Genomic DNA, 11350 nt, shown 5'->3' with positions numbered 1-11350 from the left:
TAATTAGCATAACGCAACGGACATAAATATTACTAGAAAATATTCCTATTCATGAAATCACAAGTGAAATATATTGAAACACAGCTTAGGGTTTGTTAATCACCCTGTCGTCTCAGATTTTGAAAATATGCTTTACAGCCAAAGCAAGACAGGCAATTTGTGTAAGTTTATTGATAGCCTAGCATAGCATTATGCCTAGCTAGCAGCAGGCAACCTGGTCACAAAAATCAGAAAAGCAATCAAATTAAATCGTTTACCTTTGATGAGCTTCGGATGTTTTCACTCACGAGACTCCCAGTTAGATAGCCAATGTTCCTTTTTTCAAAAAATATAATTTTTGTAGGCGAAATAGCTTCGTTTGTTCTTCACGTTTGGCAGAGAAATCGACCGGAAATTGGGTCACGACAACTCTGAAAATATTCCAAAATAGCTCAATAATATCGACAGAAAATGGCAAACGTTTTTTGTAATCAATCCTCAGGGTATTTTTCAAATATCTATTCGATAATATATCCACCGGGACAATTGGCTTTTCAGTAGGACCGAGAGGAAAAATGGCTACCTCTGTATTTTACGGAAGAATCACTCCGAGAGCCATCATGTGACCACTTACGCAATGTAGTCGCTTATGCTCATTCTTCAACATAAAGGCGTGAAACTACGTCAAAATGCTGTAAACACCTTGGGGAATACGTAGAAAAAGGAATCTGGTTGAAAGCCCATTCACTGCTCAATAGGGATGCATCGGAACGCAGAGCTTTCAAAACATGAGTTACTTCCGGATAGGATTTTTCGCAGGCTTTCGCCTGCAATATCAGTTCTGTTATACTCACAGACAATATTTTTACAGTTTTGGAAACTTCAGAGTGTTTTCTATCCTAAGCTGTCAAATATATGCATATTCTAGCATCTTGTCCTGACAAAATAACCTGTTTACTTTGGGAACGTTATTTTTCCAAAAATTAAAATACTGCCCCCTAGTTACAAGAAGGCGAGTCAGTTATGAACCAATTCATATTTCCAATAACGCCCCCCTGGGAAACGAACAAATTAAATAGGTGAAAACAATCTCATCTCTAACTATCAATAAGGCTGAATGACAGGCTAGGTGGGCACAGCAACATCCAGTCCTGTCATTCATTACATCATGCTTTCACAAATAATGTGTTTAACCAACCATTTGTTCATTTCTGTGCTCACGTGTGTGTGTTTGTGTGTCTATGTGCAGAGAGACTCCGGGGAGGGGAGTTTCTGTCAGCAACTCAGGGATAAATAGAGAGGCAGAGCTCAGAGTTTGTCAGAAGGCGGACATGACAGGGTCACACACAGGACCAAGCAGGGGAAGGACCTCAGCATTTTTCCTTTTTATTACAAATGGAGAAACATGAAGATGTTCAATACTGTTTTCAAGACGGAAACTCTTCTTGCAGAAAGGCTTTGCTATCGACATCTATCTACATAACACTCTACATTTTCTTCTCATTGATTTCAGCAGTTACAGTATTTTTGAACGTACTGGTGATCATCTCCATCTCTCACTTCAAGCAGCTCCACACTCCAACCAACCTGCTCATCCTCTCTCTGGCTGTGTCAGATCTCCTGGTGGGACTGATTGTGATACCAGTAATGACTGTAGCAATAATGGAATCATGCTGGGGATTTGGGGAATATTTCTGTGTGTTTCATGCCTACATTGCTTGTTTATGTACATCTTTATCTCTGGGCAATTTGGTCTTGATATCTATTGACCGCTATGTTGCTGTGTGTGATCCCTTATTGTACCACTCTAAAATAACAATAACAAGAATGATGTGTTGTATATCCATCACCTGGTGTTGTTGTATCATATACCGTGCTGCTAATATAGAAAACGTTGCGAATGTACTGGTACCCAGTAGGTGTTTGAAAGAATGTTTTATTGTTGAAGGGTCAGTCTGGGGTAATATAATTGACCTTCTATTTACAATGGTTGTCCCGTGCTCTATTATTATAACACTTTATGTGAAAATCTTTGTGGTGGCCAGATCACAGTCCAGAAAGGTATTTTCAAAAGAGGCTGTCAGTGTGTCTGGTGTTAAAACTGTACAGGCAAAGAAGTCTGAGAGAAAAGCAGCAAAAACTCTAGCTATTGTTGTTTTCACCTTTTTAATTTGTTGGATTCCAACACTATTTATTTTACTATTTTTGCCTTTTTTAAGTGACAATTTGTCAGTATTCATCCGTTTTCTGCCACTTGTTAATTCCTTAATAAATCCAATAATTTATGCTTTCTTTTATCCATGGTTCAAAGTGAAAACTAAACTTATTTTAAATCTGAAGTTCCTATAATTGTATTCCCTACTTTCACAAACATAAGTTGGATATAATTTTTTTTTTTACAATTGTTGTAATTATTTATTTCATGTAACAATACACTGACATTACTATTCTCAGTGTTGTCACCATTGATATATGTGATGTTGATACAGAATGATTTGGATGGATTGGATTTGAATGACTTGGAGAAGGCATAAGCTTGTTTTATAAAATACATTGATGTCATTGTGGATTGTGTACTCCAAAAACCTAAGGCTGTTGTTGTTCCATGTTATTTAATGATAAATAGTATGTAAGTATTCTAATAGTACATTCTGAGGAAGTCATGAGTCGTTCTATATGTTGTTAAACACCTCCCTCTAGTGGCTCATTTGTGACACATCTTCATCAAGTGGAGTAAAGTTGAAATGTACAATACTGCATGATATCACATAACGTCCAGGTATATCTCAATGGTGTTTTGTGTAAGTAGTTGAGGGTACAATGCAAGAATATGCAATTAAGGGTCACACTTTATTATGTTAAGTAATAAACCATTTGTAAGGAATTTACAGTTTGTTCACTATATATGAATCATTACTCCCACATTTGTAAATGTTTTGTCAGTTAGGGATTCTCACATGTATAAATAACTACAATATGCATTAATGATTAAGCACAACAGTGGTGGAGACCACAGCAGACACTAGCATTACTCTCACTACATCACTGCTGCCAGGTCAGGGGTCATGCAAGAGCAGCTCTCTCAGATGCTGTGGAGTCTGAATTAATATAGAGATTGGTATCACTTTATAATAACACTTTGTAATAAAGAATGTATAATGGATTAGTAAATAGTTTATTCATCATTCATGTACTATTACTCCCACATTTGTTGTAGTAAGCTGGTTATTCACACATTTATTAACACCTTTTATACTGTGTAATGATGATATATATAAGATAATTCATTAATCATCTTATGAATTAACTTAACTATTAACTATTTACTAATCATTAGTACAGTCGTGTTGCAGTCCCTAATCTAAAGTGAAAACTTTACATACTTTATAATACCTTATAAATGTTTTGAACAATGAGCAGTGTAATTTATCACATAAAGATGGACATGCTATTGGTAGACATTCCAGCAGTACCTGATGCTCCTTAAGGTCTCAAAATGACCTGGAACATATCAATGGTTAAACAATAAGCACACAACACAGAGGATGTTAAAGGAAATATATTGAACATTTTATTCCAAAACAGTCACACTGTTGTAGTAGTGTGCTGAAGGAAGTAACGTGTTTGTCTGAAAATGATGACATTCTTGTTTGTTGGCAGTGACTACCAAAACCAAAGTGTGGATTGCAGTCACTCATTAGAGCAGTTCATAGACTGCTTACAGGGTAATATAACCAATATCTAAATACATAATTTATCTGAACATTACGTTTAAAGGGATACTACCTTTAATACACCACAAGTGAAGGTGTCCACATACTTATGACTTCTTCAAATAGGGGGACTAGATACATCATTTGTTTTTTTTTCCTAAACGGTAAAACATATGTGGGAAAATATCCTCAATCAAAAGGTGACATTTTATAATGTCGCCTCATGAAACATTAGATTTCATATTCAAAATGCGGGAGTGAAGAGCCCAGTTGAAAAACAGTTTTACTGCAGAGTTTTACACCCACTGGGCTAACACTGGTTGAATCAACGTTGTTGTATTTTTAACCAACATGGATTAGACATTGAATTGATGTCTGTGCCCAGTGGGCAGTGATTGCTTTCAGTATGTGCTGTGGCCATATGATGGTGGTATACTTCACAATCTGTGACTGAGAGGAACAATATGGATTAGACATTGAATTGATGTCTGTGCCCAGTGGGCAGGGATTGCTTTCAGTATGTGCTGTGGCCATAGGATGGTGGTATACTTCACAATCTGTGACAGAGGAACAACTTTACTCATTCATACATGAAAGACACGTTTGTCTGTTCTATTAAGTAAATGTGTATCTGAACTGTACGTATTTGGTGAAAGTGTGCCTCTGCCAAACTGAGAAGAGACCGTCTGTATAAATAATACCAAAGCCTTTTCATTACAGGAGACACCCTGAATGCGGTGTCTTCAGAAAGTATTCATACCCCTTGACTTATTACAGCCTGAATTCAAAATGTTTTTTTTTAAAACAACACCACATCACTAGAAAGTAAAAACATGTTTTTAATTTTTTTTTTACAAATGTATTGCAAATTAAATACAGAAATATCTCATTTACATAAGTGTCCCATTTTAAATGACATGCAGCTTATAAAGGCTTCATAATGCCTTTATAAATACTACATAAATGTGTCACAAATCATCTATAGAGTATGTCATCATCTATAAAGGGTTCATAACTGTGTGACATAGCCATTAACGTCAAATGTTACATAACTCACTAGGTCAAATATGACATAAGCCTGTGCATTATAAAGGGCTGCATAGTCAACGTTTAATAAATACGGACTGATGTCAATTTTTAACGAATTATGTTAATTGTATATGTATGTATTAAATGAATGTATTTTCAGGTGGTGTTGGTTGTCTTACATTTCAGTTCATCCAGGCTTACAACATGTTTTTATACATTTTTAAATAATATGACAAAGTGCAGTTTTTAAAACTATTCTACGCATCATTTTATATGCAACCTTAATACTGAAGAGTCATGAAAAGTGGTTAAACCAATGTATGTTGCCAGCCTATTATAGTGTATTGTCAACAATTCAATCATTTTTTTTCACCAATTTTTTTTTATACAAAAAACCTAAATGTACCTATTCTTAGTCCACCATATTTTTTACTGACATATCAACCACCTGGTTAAGCACATTTTTTGACAATTCTTGTTTTTCAGCTCTTTGAATGTGCAAAGTTAGAGTCTCAAAACCCTGAACTGCAGCAGCCAAAAACTATACAAATGATGTTAATTGATGCTGGAGGGCTGGGGGAGTTGACCAATCAGGTTTAAGGTTTGTTTCATATCCACTTCTAAATCCATTGGCTGAACATGTTGTCATGACGTTGGCCTGGGGGATAGGTTTATGACAGTCATAAATACCTCTTCCCCCCTTTTTCCTCTCTCTACCCTACTAAGGTTACATTTGCAAAACCCTTGGTTAACATAGAGGTTCTGGGAACATCAGAAGATGGGGGGAAATTAACTATATTCTGGTAATCCGACCAATTGAACATATGCGGTGGTACTTAATGAATATGATGTCAGTTCAGTTGTCATCTGAGACATTCTCATCAATGATAAGATGACATAAACTCTACAGTGGAAAGTCTACACATCAGAGTTATCGGATTCACATGGAATTGTTGTTCAATTTAATTGTTTGAATATGAAATTATTTGTGATGGGATGAAATGTGATTTTAGCTTCTAAAATGTGAAATTTGGATTTTCATAAGATAGGGCTGCTCAATCAGTGGCCCTCCCCTGTGAAGGGACAAGGACTATAAAACTTTTCAAACACACCCTCCTCTCCCTTCCTATATAAGCCTGTGACGACAACATAACTATCTGTTCCGGGGATATGAGGATGACGATCCTATGTCAGAATGGTTCAGATAAAACTACAGAACGAAGCCAACATCAGCATGAGCTTCGGTTGCGAATGGTATGAACTTTGAACTCTTATTCACGACAGAAGTGATACCTCCTAGCTGTTGAGTTAGCGACCGCAGCTGCAAACGCAGGTTAGGAACAGACAGAGTATCCCATCTACCACACAACGACGTTACTACAACTTATTCAAGTGACCACCAGAGACATTCTTCAAAGGACATAGGACTCGGTTTGGCAACACGGTCTTCCATCTACCACCAACCTGCTGAAGCGCAGCTCAGAGTAAATATTTATTGCATTTTCCTTTTCCAAATGGGCGGTCATTTAGAATGCATAAGATACTGTATTTACGATAGCACAGCTTCGCCTTTGTTCCTGCCTTCCCGCTCTCTCAAACCCCGCCCCTTTTCCTTTGTGTAACAAGCTGTCATATCTGTTCCGCCCGCTAGGGACGTTTTCCTATGACGTAAATAATTATCCAGGTATAATTAATTCTTTGTGTATGTGAATTCTGTGTGATTAGTTAGGTATTTAGTAAATAAATAATTTAACCCAATTTTGTATTGCTGATTTATCTTTTTAGCCAGGGTTTTTGCAGATTATGAGACTGAAGTAAGATGAAGATTAATGTTGACTGCTATTGATGTAAAATATTACTAGGTCTTTAAGAGTTTATTCGGAAGATAACAGCTCTATAAATATTATTTTGTGGTGCCCGACTCGCTATTTAATTAGATTTACATGATTAGCTCAATCAGGTGATATTAATTGCGGATAAATTATTTTATAGAATAGCATGTCATATCAATTAATCCGGCATAGCCAAAGACACGACAATGTTCTACAAGCCGGTTGAGAACAGGATTCAATAAAGGGTAGAGCCTTCATAAATGGTTCCATATAGCACCAAAAAGGGATCCGCTATGGTTACAAGGAACCCTTATTTGGTAGCATATAGAACCATTGGTTTCCAGCTGGTCTCATACTACTGTGTCTGTCATACTACTGTACAGTAGGTGGTGCTATGCACATTTTCAGTTACAGTGGGGCAAAAAAGTATTTAGTCAGCCATCAATTGTGCAAGTTCTCCCACTTAAAAAGATGAGAGAGGCCTGTAATGTTTATCATAGGTACACTTCAACTATGACAGACAAAATGAGAAAAAAAATTCCAGAAAATCACATTGTAGGATTTTTACTGAATTTATTTGCAAATTATGGTGGAAAATAAGTATTTGGTCAATAACAAAAGTTGATCTCAATACTTTGTTATATACCCTTTGTTGGCAATGACAGAGGTCAAACTTTTTCTGTAAGTCTTCACAAGGTTTTCACACACTGTTGCTGGTATTTTGACCCATTCCTCCATGCAGATCTCCTCTAGAGCAGTGATGTGATGATTTCAAAAAAGCTTTACGGCAAAAGCACACCATGTGATTACCTGAGTACAGCGCTTAGCCACCAAAACAAGCCATACAGATACCCGCCATGTTGTGGAGTCAACAAAAGTCAGAAATAGCATTATAAATATTCACTTACCTTTGACGATCTTCATCCGAATGCACTCCCAGGAATCCCAGTTCCACAATAAATGTTTGTTTTGTTCGATAAAGTCCATATTTATATCCAGATTGTAACGGCTTTCTAATGGTGAAGGAGAGTCGGACCAAACTGCAGCGTGTCTATTTCTATTCATCTTTAATAAACAAACGTAACACACGACAAAAACCTAACACTACAAAACAATAAACGAAACGAAAACCGAAAACAGCCTATACAAGTGTCTACTAACCTCTAACAAGGACATCAAGACACACAGGACAATCACCCACAATACAACCAAAGAATATGGCTGCCTAAATATGGTTCCCAATCAGAGACAACGGTAAACACCTGCCTCTGATTGAGAACCACTTCAGACAGCCATAGTCTCTCCTAGAACACCCCACTAAGCTACAATCCCACTATACACACATACCAAAATCCCAAGACAAAACACACCACAATACAAAAACTCTATGCCACACCCTGGCCTGACCCAATACATGAAGAAAACACAAAATACTTAGACCAGGGCGTGACACAGATAGCTCCTTTTTGATTATGCGTTCAGTTCACTATTCCAAATACACAAGGATCGGGCACTAAGTTAAGACGAAAAGATGAAAAGTAAAAAAAGTTCCATTACAGTTCGTAGAAACATGTAGAAACATGTCAAACGATGTATATAATCAATCTTTAGGATGTTTTTATCATAAATCTTCAATGAAATTCCAACCGGAAAATTCCTTTGTCTTTAGAAAGGAAAGGGAATGGAGCTCGCGCGATTAACAACTCATGGCTTTCAAACAGACCACTGGTTCAAACAGCTCTTATTCGATCCCCTTTCATAGTAGAAGTCTGAAACAATGTTCTAAAGACTATTGACATCTAGTGGAAGCATTAGGACATGCAATATACCATTTACACTGTATATTGGGTAGGCAATCACTTGAAAAACTACAAACCTCAGATTTCCCACTTCCTGGTTTGATCTTTCTCAAGTTTTCGCCTGCCACATGAGTTCTGCTATACTCACAGACATCATTCAAACAGTTTTAGAACCTTCAGAGTGTTTTCTATCCAAATCTAATAATAATATGCATATCCTAGCTTCTGGGCCTGAGTAAGCAGGCAGTTTACTCATCCGGACGTGATAAATACTGCCCCCTATCCCAAAGAAGTTAATTGCAAGCACCTCTGAGCCATATAGATGTGTAGAGATTGCTACGTATCGGTCCTCAAATGGTGCTTCCCAATTTCCCTTCTTAAATACCTGAATTCCTTTGTCTTTTAGTTCAGTGCCAAACAATCCAGGCAGTTGTAAGCAACCTCTCCAGCATTATCAATATGACTTATGTTTTCTGTGCCTCCAAACATAAGTCACTTTTTAATTTAAATTTCACCTTTATTTAACCAGGTAGGCTAGTTGTGAAAAAGTTCTCGTTTACAACTGCTACCTGGCCAAGTAAAGCAAAGCAGTTTGACACAACAACAGAGAGTTACACATGGAATAAACAACCATACAGTCAATAATACAGTAGAAAAAGTCTATACAGTGCCTTGCGAAAGTATTCGGCCCCCTTGAACTTTGCGACCCTTTGCCACATTTCAGGCTTCAAACATAAAGATATAAAACTGTATTTTTTTGTGAAGAATCAACAACAAGTGGGACACAATCATGAAGTGGAACGACATTTATTGGATATTTCAAACTTTTTTAACAAATCAAAAACTGAAAAATTGGGTGAACAGGGAGTACAGGAGAGGGATCAAAATGCTCCCTAGTGTTGACAATCAGCGGGGTGGAGATGTTGTTACCTACCCTCACCACCTGGGAGCGATCCGTCAGGAAGTCCAGGACACAGTCGCACCGGGCGGGGTTGAGACCAAGGATCTCGAGTTTGGAGGGTACTATGGTGTTAAATGCTGAGCTGTAGTCGATGAACAGCATTCTTACATAGGTATTCTTCTTGTCAAGATGGTTTAGGGCAGTGTGCAGTGTGGTAAGCAGGGTGTCAGGTAGGGTTGAGGTGATATGGTTCTTGACTAGTCTCTCAAAGCGCTTCATGATGACGGAAGTGAGTGCTACGGGGCGGTAGTCGTTTAGCTCAGTTACCTTAGCTTTCTTGGGAACAGGAACAATTGTGGCCCTCTTGAAGCATGTGGGAACAGCAGACTGGGATAAGGATTGATTGAATATGTCCGTAAACACACCAGCCAGCTGGTCAGCGCATGCCCTGAGGATACGGCTGGGGATGCCGTCTGGGCCTGCAGCCTTGCGAGAGTTAACACGTTTAAAAGTTTTACTCACATCGGATGCAGTGAAGGAGAGGCCGCAGGTTTTGGTAGCTGGCCGTGTCAGTGGCACTGTATTGTCCTCAACATGAGCAAAGAAGTTGTTTAGTCTGTCTGGGAGCAAGACATCCTGGTCCGCGACGGGGCTGGTTTTCTTTTTGTAATCCGTGATTGACTGTAGACCCTGCCACATACCTCTTGTGTCTGAGCCGTTGAATTGCAACTCTACTTTGTCTCTATACTGAGGCTTAGCTTGTTTGATTGCCTTGCGGAGGGAAGAGCTACACTGTTTGTATTCGGTCATGTTTCCGGTCACCTTGCCCTGATTAAAAGCAGTCGTTTTCACTTTCAGTTTTGCGCGAATGCTGCCATCAATCCTGGTTTCTGGTTTCGGAATGTTTCAATAGTTGCTGTGTGTACGACATCGCCGATGCACTTGCTAATAAACTCACTCACCGAATCAGCGTATTCGTCAATGTTGTTGTTTGACGCAATGCGGAATATATCCCAATCCACGTTTTTATTTTATTTTTATTTATTTCACCTTTATTTAACCAGGTAGGCAAGTTGAGAACAAGTTCTCATTTACAATTGCGACCTGGCCAAGATAAAGCAAAGCAGTTCGACACATACAACGACACAGAGTTACACATGGAGTAAAACAAACATACAGTCAATAATACAGTATAAACAAGTCTATATACGATGTGAGTAAATGAGGTGAGATAAGGGAGGTAAAGGCAAAAAAAGGCCATGGTGGCAAAGTAAATACAATATAGCAAGTAAAACACTGGAATGGTAGATTTGCAATGGAAGAATGTGCAAAGTAGAAATAAAAATAATGGGGTGCAAAGGAGCAAAATTAATTAATTAATTAAATACAGTAGGGAAAGAGGTAGTTGTTTGGGCTAAATTATAGGTGGGCTATGTACAGGTGCAGTAATCTGTAAGCTGCTCTGACAGTTGGTGCTTAAAGCTAGTGAGGGAGATAAGTGTTTCCAGTTTCAGAGATTTTTGTAGTTCGTTCCAGTCATTGGCAGCAGAGAACTGGAAGGAGAGGCGGCGAAAGAAAGAATTGGTTTTGGGGGTGACTAGAGAGATATACCTGCTGGAGGGTGTGCTACAGGTGGGAGATGCTATGGTGACCAGCGAGCTGAGATAAGGGGGGACTTTAACTAGCAGGGTCTTGTAGATGACATGGAGCCAGTGGGTTTGGCAACGAGTATGAAGCGAGGGCCAGCAAACGAGAGCGTACAGGTCGCAATGGTGGGTAGTATATTGGGCTTTGGTGACAAAACGGATTGCACTGTGATAGACTGCATCCAATTTGTTGAGTAGGGTATTGGAGGCTATTTTGTAAATGACATCGCCAAAGTCGAGGATTGGTAGGATGGTCAGTTTTACAAGGGTATGTTTGGCAGCATGAGTGAAGGATGCTTTGTTGCGAAATAGGAAGCCAATTCTAGATTTAACTTTGGATTGGAGATGTTTGATATGGGTCTGGAAGGAGAGTTTACAGTCTAACCAGACACCTAAGTATTTGTAGTTGTCCACGTATTCTAAGTCAGAGCCGTCCAGAGTAGTGATGTTG

General features: G+C 38.4%; 1 pseudogene; it reads left to right on the top strand.

Annotated features, from left to right (window-relative positions):
- The first annotated feature begins 1344 nt into the window (after positions 1 to 1344).
- On the top strand, positions 1345 to 2197 carry LOC115130647 (trace amine-associated receptor 13c-like; annotated as a pseudogene).
- Positions 2198 to 11350: the final 9153 nt, after the last annotated feature.

The sequence above is a fragment of the Oncorhynchus nerka genome, linkage group LG1 (assembly GCF_034236695.1).
Source record: "Oncorhynchus nerka isolate Pitt River linkage group LG1, Oner_Uvic_2.0, whole genome shotgun sequence".
In the NCBI taxonomy this organism is placed as follows: domain Eukaryota; kingdom Metazoa; phylum Chordata; class Actinopteri; order Salmoniformes; family Salmonidae; genus Oncorhynchus; species Oncorhynchus nerka.
The sequence above is the reverse complement of the archived record's forward strand: the minus strand, read 5'-3'. Positions and strand labels throughout refer to the sequence as shown.